This window comes from Gymnoscopelus microlampas (assembly GCF_963454915.1).
Source record: "Gymnoscopelus microlampas genome assembly, chromosome: 6".
NCBI lineage: Eukaryota > Metazoa > Chordata > Actinopteri > Myctophiformes > Myctophidae > Gymnoscopelus > Gymnoscopelus microlampas.
The window spans coordinates 52,684,842-52,698,996 of NC_139943.1; the positions used below are offsets into that span (position 1 = coordinate 52,684,842).

At 43.8% G+C, this 14,155-nt stretch overlaps 1 protein-coding gene across 5 annotated transcripts in view; it reads left to right on the forward strand.

Moving 5' to 3' along the window:
- ptprz1a (protein tyrosine phosphatase receptor type Z1a) overlaps positions 1 to 14,155 on the forward strand; it is a 109,367-nt gene that overhangs the window by 715 nt on the left and 94,497 nt on the right. The window lies entirely within an intron of this gene.

Consider the following 14,155-nt stretch of genomic DNA (forward strand, 5'->3'; position numbering starts at 1 on the left):
AAGACGGTCATGGATAAACTTCAACATGGTGTTTGCACGTTCTCCATTTACAGCCCGTACATCTACATAGATGCTCATATTTCAAAGATAAAGTGCTTACCTCATGTCCACTGATGTTGCTATTGTGTTCGGCCCCTCAAAAGTACCCGTATGTTCCGTATTATTCAATAAAAAGCATTTTAATCTGATTGGTCTCATAGCGTTATAATGTATCAGAGTGCAGTACACCTCCCAACCGATAGGGCCACTGGCCGCGTAGTTGAAAGCATTATGGAGAAAATACGGATAAAATGGCCACCGATTGGCAATCGGATTAAAATGTATTGAACAATACGGAAGATACGGGTACTTCTGAGGGCCCGTATATAATTGTAACATCCGTGGCCATGAGGTAGGAACTTTATATTGGAAATCTGAACGTTTATGTAGATGTACGGGCTGTAAATGGAGACAGTGCAAACACCAGGTTGAAGTTCATCCAAGACTGTCATGATATGACAGCCATGTATCAGGTCTGTCACGCAGCATACATATACTGTCACTTTGTTTCACATTTGAACGATTTGTTCGCACGAACTGGGCGTCTTGTATATGATTATTTGACACATATGTATCCAAACTGTCTGGAGCTGTCTGTCATGCACGAAATCTGTAGATTGATGATAGACTAGATAGTCTGAATATGCGCCTCATATCTGACAGACTAGAGAGCATATACTGTAGGCTGTAGTATGCTATGTGACGGAATTAAGTATTTATGAATGGCTTAAACTCCCTGAGAAGTTCTGTATGTGGAGGTAACACACTTCAGTTAAATTGGGCATGTATTATGTAAGGGAGATGTCTAATAATATTGTGACATTATAATGACCAATCAGGCAGTGTATCAACATCAATTAAGGCTGTTGCCTAATTTCATTTCAACCAGATACATTTCATGGTGGGGGGGGGGGGGGGGGGGGGGAAATGAAATGCAATCCTGTACAGACATGATGGCACAGACCAATAAAGCTATAGCAAGGTGTCCCAGAGATGAAGCCTTTGATGTTTTATGCTTTAAACTAGAGACTTCATCAAATCTTAATCAGGTCACACAATTAGCACTTCAAGATTGATTGCTGTGTTGAATTATTTAGCAAATGATCTGTAACTAACCACTAGTTATTGACTCAGCCTTGAGTTACAGAGTGCTGATGCATGAGTAAGCCAGGATCTATCTGATGAATATAGCCCATATAATGGAACCCAAGCTATTTGAGGATTTTAAGCTCTTTTAAAGAGCCATTTTTTGGACCATATTGGTCTTGTTTTGTGAATAATCATTAAGTCCCACAGAATTGAAGGTATTTTCTTTCCTTTTGGACCTTCCAGTCTTATAATGATAGACACATACTGTACACTACAGTATATAAGAGATGCTGATATTGGTTTAACCACTTAAGGCCATAGTTTACCGGGGTCCTGCAGGGCTGTATACTTGGTCCACCCCCCCCCCCCCCCCCCCCCTCTACACCAAATCTTTTCACTGAAAATAGCCGATCTACATGTACTTAGATTGCTATTTTCGCTGAATGTTTAAGTTAAAGGTCGACTTCACCCATGTTCAACCTATCTTCATATAATTGGTCTATTGCTCATGATAATATGGCACCATTTTTGTCTACTCTGTCTCAGAGGAGGGCTGTGGACAGTTCAGAAACCCGCCTACCAATGACATCATCGGTGGTGAATCCAAGCTAATAGAAACTGCAGGCTTTCTATTACCGGAAAGTTCTAACGCTATAATGGAAGCCATTTTAAAAAAAAAACTGCCTAACGATGATGTCACTGGTAGGCGGTTTTCTGAGTCACAGACCAAATAGAAAAAAAGAGTACCATTTTATCATGAGCATTAGTGAGGACCATTTATATGAAGATACAGTAGGTTGAAAATGGGTGAAGTCGTCCTTTAAGCTTTTGGGTGAGATGTGTACCAAACATTTGGGGAAAAAGCTGGGCGAAGCCAGTTTGCTTAAGGAGACGGAGGGAGTGTTTTTGTGCCCCGGGGGCCTGTATGTGGTGTGAACTTGGATGTATTGGGGGTTGAGGAGTTGGTACCTGCTGAATGCCTTCCGTATACATGTGTTGCTCTACCACACCACCCCACCTCCTCTTTCTCCTCCTGCTCCTTATGCCCCTCGCCTGCTTTGCCCCCTTTTTCACTTGAGCCTTTTTAAATGAAGCTTTGATGAAACCTGGGGCACAAAGGAAGGTTCCCGTTTTTTTTTTGTTGGAGAAAGCAGCAGAGGAATTGATGGTTATAAGAGAAAAGACACATGAGTTTGAACTGAATGCCGGGAGAGACCAGCACCATCTGTCCTCCTCCCCGACAAGACCGGGCATTTCTCTCAATGGGTATCACCAACTGTGCCCCCCACCCCCCCTCCCTCCCTCGCTCGCTCTCTGCAGAAGTATAGTCTTTAGGTCCTGTGGTGGTGGGTGGGTGGCTGGTGGTGTGTTTTTTTTTGGTGACAGATGGCAGTCATGGTTTGTCAGCCTGTCAGTCAAGAAGAGCAGGGTGCTGCTGGTTGGTGTGTGTGTGTGTGTGTGTGTGTGTGTGTGTGTGTGTGTGTGTGTGTGTGTGTGTGTGTGTGTGTGTGTGGGTGCAGGATACAGACCTCTGGTGCCCACGCCCCGGCCCACGTCCCACCCGCTGTGACTGCTGCCCACTTATTAAAGGATGTGTCACAAGCCGGTGAAAACCTTTATCTCACCTCTTTGGTATGGTTGCTGCTGCTGGTTAACAAGCCTAGTTTTACAGAACGCTGGGCCGCTATTATACTCACTGATGATTCATTCTTGAAGTGGGATTTGCATAATCAGGTCAAACAACTGCCATACTGTGTAGATATGGGTCAAATTAATTTCTATATTTTCTATACAGAATAGGACATTATTGGTTAAGCTGATACACTGAGAATCAAAAGAACAGCGATCTCTATATTGCTACTGTATAAATTCTGCTTGAGTGTGTCTTCCTTTGAATAAGGACTTTTAAAAAAAGATATTTTTGGGGCTTTTTCTGCCTTTTGATAGAATACAAACTGACAGGAAATGGGGAGAGAGGGAAGGGGAGTGACAAGCTGCAAATGTCGCCGGGAACGGGATTCGCATTAGCAACCTAGGTGCCCGGACCGCTAACGCCAGCTGTCTGGGCCTTGAATAAGTACTTTGATTGACCTTGAACCTACGTCTTTCTCTCTCCTCGTGCTTTCCCTCACTCGTTTCCTTCCTCGTCCCCCTTCTCTCCTACGTCCTATACACTACTCGGCTCTCTTTCCGTTCTGTATCTGACCTCTCCTCCTCCTCCTCCTCTTCGAGGGAGAACTCTGTGAGACCTCCTCGCTCCTCAAGGCTCCTCTTGGCACACAGACCTTCCTCCTCGCTATCCCCCCCCCTGGCTGCCTGAAGAAGAAAAAAAAACAACCAGCCAAGCAGATTTCCAATCGCCGGCAGCAGGAGTATTTGATGACCAGATTAGTGGGTATTAGGCTCAACGGCATTCACTCAAGCATACATGGTTGGAAGGTGGCGGGGGTGGGGGGACCACTGCCGAATCCTCTGTCACCCCCTTTTTCTCTCTCTCTCTCCGGCCACGGCTGAATGGGCCTGGGGGTTACGTGGGGAGACACCCAGCCAAGCCTGTGCAGAGGTTAGCCCCGGGCCGCCCGGTGCTCTCCTCCCTCTCTCTAACTCCATCTCTCCACCTCATGTTGATTTTGACAGCACGTTCTGATTTAGTTTTAGACATAGTCTTTTGAATACAATTCCATTTAGTTTTAGTCATATTTTAGTCATCGGAAATGTTTTACCGTTAGTCCAGTTTTAGTCGACTAAATATCATCAGACTTTAGTCGACTAAATCTACAGTGGATTTAGTCGACTAAAATGCATTTTGGCGGTGCCTTGATGGCGTCGTAACGGCTGATTTTACACTTGGTTGCTCGTTGAAAATAGCCGATCTACAAATCTGCTATTTTCAGTGCAGCACCTGAGCGCAACCAAACATACTTGTCTTAGTTCTACTGGATCTCTTCTCCACTGTAGTCCCTCCCTAACATTTTAGTCTAGTTTTTATTTGCTGATGAAATTGTCAATGTATTTAGTCTTAGTTTCAGTCATCATAGCTTAGCTTTGATTTAGTTTTAGTCAGTGAAAAAAGGTAGTCAACGAACATTATTTGTCACAGTTTTAGTCGACGAAATCAACACCGTCTCCACCTCAAGTCCTCCCCAGCTATAGGGCCTTGCCCCCGTGTGAATTATGCTGTCAGAGGGGAGATTTGTTTTGTAACTGTAGGGGGGGGGGTGGAGAAGAGAGGGGGGGAATTGCAGGCAGCGAGGGAGGGGGGGAGGGAGGACACTTCTGGGGTGGTGCGCGCCGCGGCAACAAAGCGATCAGCCGCAGAGGAGCAGGGGGGTACGATTGAAGCGTGACGCGGTGATGTGATGGCACTGCGATTTGTCCCGGTGCGAGAAGTGGGAAGGGCGGGGCCTGGGGGGGAGGGGAGGGGCGGTGAGGCAGGACGCTCTCACACTATACGAGGTGAGGCTGTGTGTGACTATACACAGTATATACGTTCAGGATAGAGATTAACCAATGTAAATGTTTTCCTTCCCGATACCGATTCAGAGTGCCCATAACTTACGTATCGTGTAATTTAAAATTAATCTAGGACAGTGGCTCTCAAAGTGGGGTCCAGGGACTCTCTGGGTTCTTCGAGGGGATTCCAAACCTTACAGGTCTCTGAGAGTGTACACTCTTGTGGGGGTCCTTGAAATTAAAAAGTTTGAGAACCACTGATCTAGGAATTTAAAAAAAGAATCCCATTAATAATTGTTGCAGCTACAAGTTAGCAAAATAATAATGTAAATAGTACAGTAAGAGTATAAAACAGTAGTGCAACATCAACTGAAGTATTTAAAATACAAAATAATTGATGACTGTGAATGAAATCTCATCATGTGATAGATTACATTGGAATAGCATAGACTGACATACTCGCCGATAACGATACCTGCATTTTAGGCAGTACAGTATATCAGTATTTTCCGATAGTGGTTATTGGTATCGGATAGGGATGCAAATTATCTATTAATTCATTCATTGATAATCGATTAATCGATTCATTGATAAGCGGCGTTTTTAGGAGCAAAAGGAAAATTCTTGTCTGACACTGAAAATGAGTGCAGAAACATAATTGCCTTGATGTATATAACGTTAACGAGCGCCAACGAGCATCAGCTGGACACAGACACCTCCCCTCTGCAGTGCTAAATGGAGTCTGTCTCATTTCTCTCCAAAAGCCCTTGAATATGATGGAATATGATTAAGGATTACTGTGATTATGCTCACATTTGATATCTCACACTGTTTAATTAATCGATTCTAGATGAATTGTTAACATCCCTAGTATCGGAACAACTCTATAGTTCAGGACCATCAGGAGCAGAGCCAGGCGTCACAGCAGAACACCCAACGCTCTCCGTCTCCCAGGGAGACACCCACCCACCCACACACACACACACACACACACACACACACACACACACACACACAACTCCTTCCTCCTTCCTACACCCAAAGCACCCCCCCCCCCCGACACCTCCACACAGACGAGCTCTCCCAGAGCGATGGAGTGCAGGTTAAGCAGCACTTCTCTTGTCATTAGTCTTGTGCCTCAAGCCTCATTCCTCTCTCTCTGCTCCGCTTCTCTTTTCACACGCAGACCTCCTTTTTTCCTCCTTCCTTTTATACATTCACAATCGGCGCCTCCTTTTTTCCGGGTCCGGTGTGCTCAATTTTTCATCCCCACTTTTCTCTCTCTCTCTTTTTTATGTCTCACTGTTTTTTTCCTCTCCTCCTCTTCAAACATTCCCTCCCTCCCTCCATCATCCTCCTGTCCCGTATTGTCCTCCCTCTTCTTTACTGGTCTCCATCGTTCCACAGGCAGTGCCCACATTTTGAATCCTCTCCTCATGTGTCTTCCTCTCTCAATCCTTGGTGCGTTGTGTGTGTGTGTGTGTGTGTGTGTGTGTGTGTGTGTGTGTGTGTGTGTGTGTGCGTGTGCGCGTGCGCGTGCGTGTGCGTGTGCGTGCGTGCGTGCGTGCGTGTGCAGTGGTGGAAAAAGTGCTACTATTTTGAGTGGTGCCAACCACTCCTACATTTGACTTTGTCCGTGTGTCCGTATGTCCGTTCGTCCGTATGTCCGTCCGTATGTTTGAGCACGGCTGATTGGTCAAGCTTCACGTGACACGTGACAATATGTTGTCACGTGTCACGTGACAACTTTGCTGATTGCAACACAAGGATGCAACCAGTTACACTTTCAAAGGCACCACTCTCTTCACACTGGGTGTGATTTTTTTTAAATTATTAAAATAATTCAAAATGTACTTTAGTAAAAGTACAAAAGTATTGGTATAAAAATGTCCTTAAAGTACCAAAAGTAAAAGTACTCATTATGCAGAATGTCCCATTTCACAAAGTTTTCAAATGTATAAAATGCATACAAATCTTTTGAAAATAGCAGATCTACAAGCTCACAATGCGTCGTGAGCTTGTAGATCGGCTATTTTCAAATGGCCGAAGTGTATATAGGGCTGAAGTGGTTTTGTAATTGCAATCAAAATCGACAAAGTAACTATAGTAACTAGTAAAGTTTTCAAACAATTGTAGTGGAGTAAAAGTACAACATTTGCCTCTGAGATGTAGTGGAGTAGAAGTAAAAGAACTGCAAATTGGAAAATACTCCAGTAAAGTGAATAACTCAAGTACATGTACTTAGTTACTTTAAGTGTGCGTGTGTGCGTGCGCGCGCGTGTGTGTGTGTGGTGACCGGGGTGGGAGGTCTTTGGGTTATCCAACCATCTTGCCCGGTGGTGTGTGTGTGTGTGTGGGGCACAGAGAGAGCAGCAAGCAGCACAACAGTCAGTGGTTCAGCTCTGATAGTATCCTCCTTGGCGCTGTGCCAGCCTGGGCCAAGTTCTCTCTGACGCCCTGCTGCCGTAATGGATGACGGGGCATAGCAGGTCCGGGTGGCCCCGTCTTTAGCACTCTGAAAAAGGGGGGAGGGAGCTCACACCGGGGCCCTTTTTGGTTTGGAGAACAAGAGAAGTCCAGCAGAGTAACTGGTACAGAGCCATTTGATTTTGTTCTCCACTTTCTCTCATGTCTTTTGGTCCTTTTCAGATTCAGCCCTGCTCGAGTGTGCGTGTGCGTGTGCGTGTGTGTGTGCGTGTGTGTGTGTGTGTGTGTGTGTGTGTGTGTGTGTGTTGTGTATCGATGGCCCTTGTTGGGTCTCTCTCTCAGGCCGTGTTGTGTATCGATGGCCCTCATCTAACTGAACACTGGATACAATGCACCCACCATCTCAAGGTGATGCAGAAAGCTTGTGTGAAGGACACTGTTGTTGGTCCAAGTGCTCTTCACTGAGGAACTATGAGGATTGTGCCTCCTTTTCTTTTGTGGGACAGGGGAACTAAACCAGATGCATTTTAAAAGACCGCACATCAGGCCAGAAGCCGGAAGAAGGCATCAAAGGGATATTTCACTTGTTTTGGGGTCTTTTTATCGTCTACTCAGGCTTTTGTGAGCCCGCCAGACAGTTTTGAAGTTTGATTCGGTATTTAGATATTTGATATTCATTTTATCAGACACGCCCCGTTTCTATACAAACCCATAGTAACTTCAAACTCAAACATTTTAACCATGATAGATTCATTGAAAACACCTGTCCTTGGTTCTGGTGACTGATATGTTGAAACGTGTTTGAAAGTGAAATATGTTTGCAAGAGTTAATTGTTAATACTTTTGTATTAACAAGAGATTGTGGTTATTGGAGCCATTGGAACCCAGGTTCTTTTTTCCATTTCCTTTGGTTTTGGACATACAAGGTTCCCACCTTACAGCAATGGTATATTTTTATTTAATTTTACGCCTTGGCCCCAGATCCACATTAGAGCCATGCCGTTCCCACGTGGATCCCCAGATGAACTTGATTTCATTTTTCATATCATATAATATATTTGATTTCAGAGGAGTTTGTTGGAAACTAGAGACTGAGATTTTGGACATCTAATCAAAAACACCGGACACTGCACTGTCAAAGTTGACCTCAAGTATAAATCCAGTTTGATTTGGGGGGGGGGGGGGGTGTCCAAGGTGCATGTTTGAGGGACTATGAGTCAGGAGGTTCTGACCTGCCAACGGCGAGCCCCTGCAGTCGTGAGCAGCTGATTGGTCCAAAAGTGCTGACGCACACTAACCACTAAGTCCGAGAATGGTCTCTCTCTCTCTCTCTCTCTCTCTCTGTCTCTCTCTCCTGGTAAAACTGGTTTCCAGTATTTGAAGAGAGCCCGGGGCTGTGTTCACACACCTTTAATACAAAGACATCAGAGAGACTTTGGCACGGGAATGGCATTCAGCTGGGCCACAGTATACAGTCCCTGAGTGTTCATTTAACTCTGGACCTGAATGGATCAATGTGATTATCATGCCTGATGACTGATCTGCCAGGTGTTCTTAACCACTTACTTGTAAGCCCCTATATACTCCTTAGATTAAATCCTCATTGCCTAAGAAATAGTAAGTAAGTAAGAAATAGTTGGCCCTATAGACCAATTATTTGTTTACCAACATTGAGATTGGACGCACAGGTGATTGTTTCATGCAATCAATTCCCAACATATTGTTTCGGGGTGCGCTGGTTTCAGTTCATTCAACCTCCTCTTGTGTGTTGGCTAGTGAGGCGCGTCCTAGCGAGACCTGACAGAATGGGTTTCATTTGGTGCCGGCCTGCGCGCGCACACACTGGTTCTTATCAGTGTGACGTCTGTCCTGTTAAGGGGTCTATTCTAAAGTAGTCTTGTATACCAAATTCATGCAGTTTTAACACAATTCAGCACTATGTGTTTCAAGTTTCAATCCAATAGTGCAATGTGTGGCCCTTCGCTCACTTTATCAAAGTCAGTATGGCCCCCTGGAAAGAACTGCTGCCCACCCCTGTCCTACCTCCTCAGCGATGCCTCCTAATCTTATTTCCTGTGTCCTTCAAGCAGGCATAAGAGACTTCCTGTAGGAGCTATCTACGTTAGATCAGAATAAGGACCTGAGATGCACCCTTACGTTGAATGGAGTATAGCCGAGCTACAGGATCACAAAGCATCGTGCTGCAACGCGTTGTGTTCACCTATATTGATTTCCCATAATAGGGATATCAGGCAGAAAGTGGTTAAAGACTCAAATAGCCTGGGTTTCTCAAGAGTACCCCCCCCCCCAGATGTGGTTGCCAACTATTATAATCATTCTAACTCAGACGACCTCACTTCTAAAAGAAGGTATGCACCATAATGTTGTGCAACATATGTGCATATTACAGTGAGCATGTAAAGTATGTGCATGTACACCAATGAATAAGCAGTTACCTGACTAAAAATCCATATGCAGGTCTTTTTTTATAGTATACCTAATATGAAAGTATGATGTCATCAGTACTGTAGCCCCAGCCAGTGTGTGTGTGCGTGTGCGTGTGCGTGTGCGTGTGCGCGCGTGTGCGTGTGCATGTGTGTGACATGATTATGTGTGTTACTATTTGTAATAGGTGGGGGAACACAAATATGTCAAGGTTAGCCAAGGACAAAGCGATAATCCATATTTCCTTTGTTCTGTCATTCAGAGACCTCCCACCCATCAAATTTCAATTAGGTTGTCCCTCAAAATAGTCCCGGTTCCCTCAGGCCCCATTCTCCTGAAAAAAAAATGGCTGACTGTTAATGAGTCGGTAATTGTGCTAATGTTAGCCTCGTCGAGGGACTCTGGACTGAGCCAGAGAGTGGATTAACCCATTAAAACCGGGAACGATTCTGTGTCATTTAAAGATGTCTTTGGCTATTAAAAAATAGCAGATATACAGTACAAGCTCCTAGCGCGGCACTGCTTGTAGATCTGCAATTTTCTTTTTTAATCGTGGGAAGTTTGTGCAAATCTTTAAATATATATATATATATGTATTAAAGCGAACATTTTTAACTCCAATATTTGCTTCTGGGGGGTCCCTGGAACAAAATGTTTTGGCAGCCTATTTTGGGGTCCTTGACATGAAAACGTTTGAGAACCACTGATATTATAGCAGCATGAAAAGTTTTTTCAAAAAAACTGTTAGGATTTAGAAGACATTTGTAGAATCCCTCAGAAGCAATAACATTTGAGTTACAAATGTTCGCTTTAGAACAAAATATATATTCAAAGATTTTCACAAATGTTTTCACGATTTTTCAAAAAATAGCAGATCTAATAGCAGATCAAGCTCATAGCGTGGCACTCGCTATTTTTGAATAGCCCAAATAAATTGAAAAAATGACACAGATGGGTTCCCCGGTCTTAGTGGATTAATGCAGGTGAAAAAGCAATTAGCTTTTTAAGCTAACCCCCAGAACCCTGCTGGGTTTCACCTGCTAAGCACCTTCAGGCTGTGTGTGTGTGTGTGTGTGTGTGTGTGTGTGTGTGTGTGTGTGTGTGTGTGTGTGTGTGTGTGTGTGTGTGTGTGTGTGTGTGTGTGTGTGTGTGTGTGTGTGTGTGGGTGGGTGGGTGGGTGGGTGTGTGTGTGTGTGATAATGTACTGTGATCATCTGGAGCGAAGCGTTCATGAGATGAGATACCCCCCCCCAATGAAAGCTTCTCTATTGTAATGATACATTTGCTTATTACGTAGTAATGAATCATTTCAAACAGCTTATCCCATTAAGACCTTTAAGTATGATTCTAATGACTTCTAAATCAGTATAGTTCTCCAAAACAAATTTGCAAAAAACTGTTCTATACCACTGTTCTAAATCCTAAGAGCTTTCTGAAAAAAATATGTTGCTATATATATACAGTATAGCTAAAATCTAAAATGACACAGATGCTTTCCTGGTTGTAATGGGTGGGTTGTTGGTGGACTAAACTATAGCTCAGGTGCTCTGGGCTAGTGTTTTGGCAGTGGGTGGGTGCTTTGTTGCATGGCATTCGACCTCTCTCTCTCGTTCTGTTGCTTTGCCCGTCCTCTGTGCAGTTTGCTCTCATCATAGTTTATGGTTTTATGATGCGTCCCTGTGAGGCCAGATGCCTCTTAATGTGAATTATGTACAAAAATGGGGGGAAAAAACACTGCTGAACAGAGGAAGTGGAGATGCATACATCAAGCCAGCGCAGTGAGACATGCTGTGGCGATCATCCTCAGTGCTCTGCTGGTCATCTGTTGAAGGTCCATGTGTCCACACAGGGAACACACACGCACACGCACACACGCACACGCACACACACACACACACACACACACACACACACACACACACACACACACACACACACACACACACACACACACACACACACACACACACATGCACACAGACAGCATCCTTGGCTGCTTGCATCCTGCTGGATCACATTTGCAGCATCTTTTCCCTGTGTTTCACCCAGGTGGGTGTAGTTTTGAGGTTAGGTTTAGGCATAGTGTTTGTGAGGTTAAAGGTTAGGTTTAGGCATAGTGTTTGTGGGTTTAGGCATAGTGTGTGTGAGGTTAAAGGTTAGGTTTAGGCATATAACCACGCCCACTTGGGTGAAACAACAAAGAAAGAGGGAATCCTGTGGAAGGCTAGCAAATGGAAATCAGCAGTCATCAGCAGACAGTTCATTGGATTGGAACCTGTGATATTCTTGGACCGGGTTCCAGTGCACAATAGTTCCTCAGGAGCTTAGAATAAAATGGCTTTAACAAACAATCAAACGCCAAGAAAAGATTATACGATACATAGATGAGGAAATTACAGCCACTACAAAAATACTTTGTACACAAGATGTAACAAACTAACAATGAAGCACAACCTTGAACCTTGAACGACATATTGTATAAAATTGTGTTGCAGATTAAACTTTTTCATAGATGTCTTTGATGGTTGGATAGTATTTTCAGATAGTTACCTTTTAAACTGTCAATATTTAGTCAGCTTGACCATTGGCTCTGTACTTTTTCCCCTCGACACCAAATCTCCACTCACAACGCCTCGCACTTCGAGGCGTTGTGAGCTTGTAGATCTGCTATTTTTGGCTAATGTTCGCCATCACACGAAGATTTGGTGGACCCCCTGTAGTAACTCTGAGGACCCCCTAGGGGTCCCGGACCCCCTGTTGAAGACCCCTGATATAGACACACACACACACACACACACACACACACACACACACACACACACACACACACACACACACACACACACACACACACACACACACACACACACAGACACACAGACACACAGACACAGACATATATTCTCTATCATCTCTTTCCTTTGGGCTTTGGAACAACATTGGCACACACTCTCTCTCTCCTTCCACCATTCACTCAGCTGTGATGTGGCGGTAGTCGCTCCTTCTATTAAATAAGCCGCTTTTGTGTGTCTCCAAACAGTGTTTCCTTTCGCCACCATGTGCAGCATTAGATTAGACCCATGTGTAGTCATGTGGCCATTGCCAGAAACCGCTCCGCTATAGCCCTCCGTGTTTACAAATGAACAAATGCGGGGAAATCTGGCTAGCATGATTTTCCAACAGTGTGCCCAAAGCAAAGCAGATCTGTGGTGGAGCGATGCCAGCCTCATCATCAGCCATGTTTATAATGTCTTTTTAATGAAGCGATCTGGAACTTATTTGGTTTTCTACATTCTGGGAACATTTACATCATGTGTGTTCTGGAAGAGGCTGACATGTCGTGGAAATATATAGATTTTTTTTTTCAAACTGTAATCATGATCAAATGAAATATTTACAAACAGTACAAAAGTAAAGAGACCATAATACATCTAAAGCTCGTACAGTCAGCCGTTGTTGTAGCCAAAAGCTCAGTATAAACAGTATTTCATCAGGGTGCTATACTGTAAATATGACGGGATTCAGTTTCTGTTTGCAAACTGGGAATCAATTTACTTCAATAAATATAGCCCAATTCAAACTGCTATTTGCATAATACTATTGTATATTGTATTATTAACATACTCTACAATACAGATTGGACAAAATTACATTGTATTCATTAGAAGAAAAGTTACATAGTGAGGCTTTAAATCAGCTGGATCTTTGCCTCCGTTACCTGAAGAAAATACACCCTAACCCGCCCCCTGCAGCTTCTCTTGATTGACCATGACTTTTGACCTTTTCAACCCAAAAGTTAACCCTCTCTTTGGGACAGACTAATGATCGTTCCCTCCATTTCCTCCGTTTATATGAAAATCTGCCCATCTGTTGTCGAGTTGTCTCGCTAACAAACACACATGCACGCAAGCACACTCGCTCACACACACACCACCCGCACACCAGTGATGGAAGAAGTACTCGAACATATTTTACTTAAGTAAAAGTGTTGTGTGTTGTTGTGAGCTTGTACATCTGCTATTTTGCTTCATAGTACGGCGAGGTATTTAGGGCTTAACCCATTTAGACAGGGAACCCCTATACGTAACTATACCTTTAAATCCGAGAAGTTGTCGCTATGTACAGTATAGCAACATAATTGTTTTGTAATTTTTGAATAAATAGTTGAAGTTTTTCAGAAAGCTTAGGTTTTTAGAATCGGCCTCAGGTCTAAATGGGTTAAGTGGTTCACTGAAGCACGGTGCTAATGTGCTAATGTTCAGTGAGAAGGGCTGGGGGCTAATGATCCTTTGAGGAGAGTCGGTGCTGAGTTCCATTTTCAGGATGGTGGCGACCTCGGAACGGTCGCCACCAGGTATTCCTAAACCTCAGTAAAACTATGCTTAAACCTAACCTTATTCCTAAACTTAACCGCAGTAAAACTATGCCTAAACCTAACCTTATTCCTAATCTTAACCTCAGTAAAACTATGCCTAAACCTAACCTTATTCCTAATCTTAACCTCAGTAAAACTATACTTAAGCCTAACTTTATTCCTAACGTAACCTCAGTAAAACTATGCCTAAACCTAACCTTATTCCTGAACGTAACCTCAGTAAATTATGCCTAAACCTAAACCTAACCTTATTCCTAACCTTAACCTCAGTAAAATGAATCCAAGAATACAAGAACCGCTGGGGGGGTGCGTCGAAAAATGGGGGCG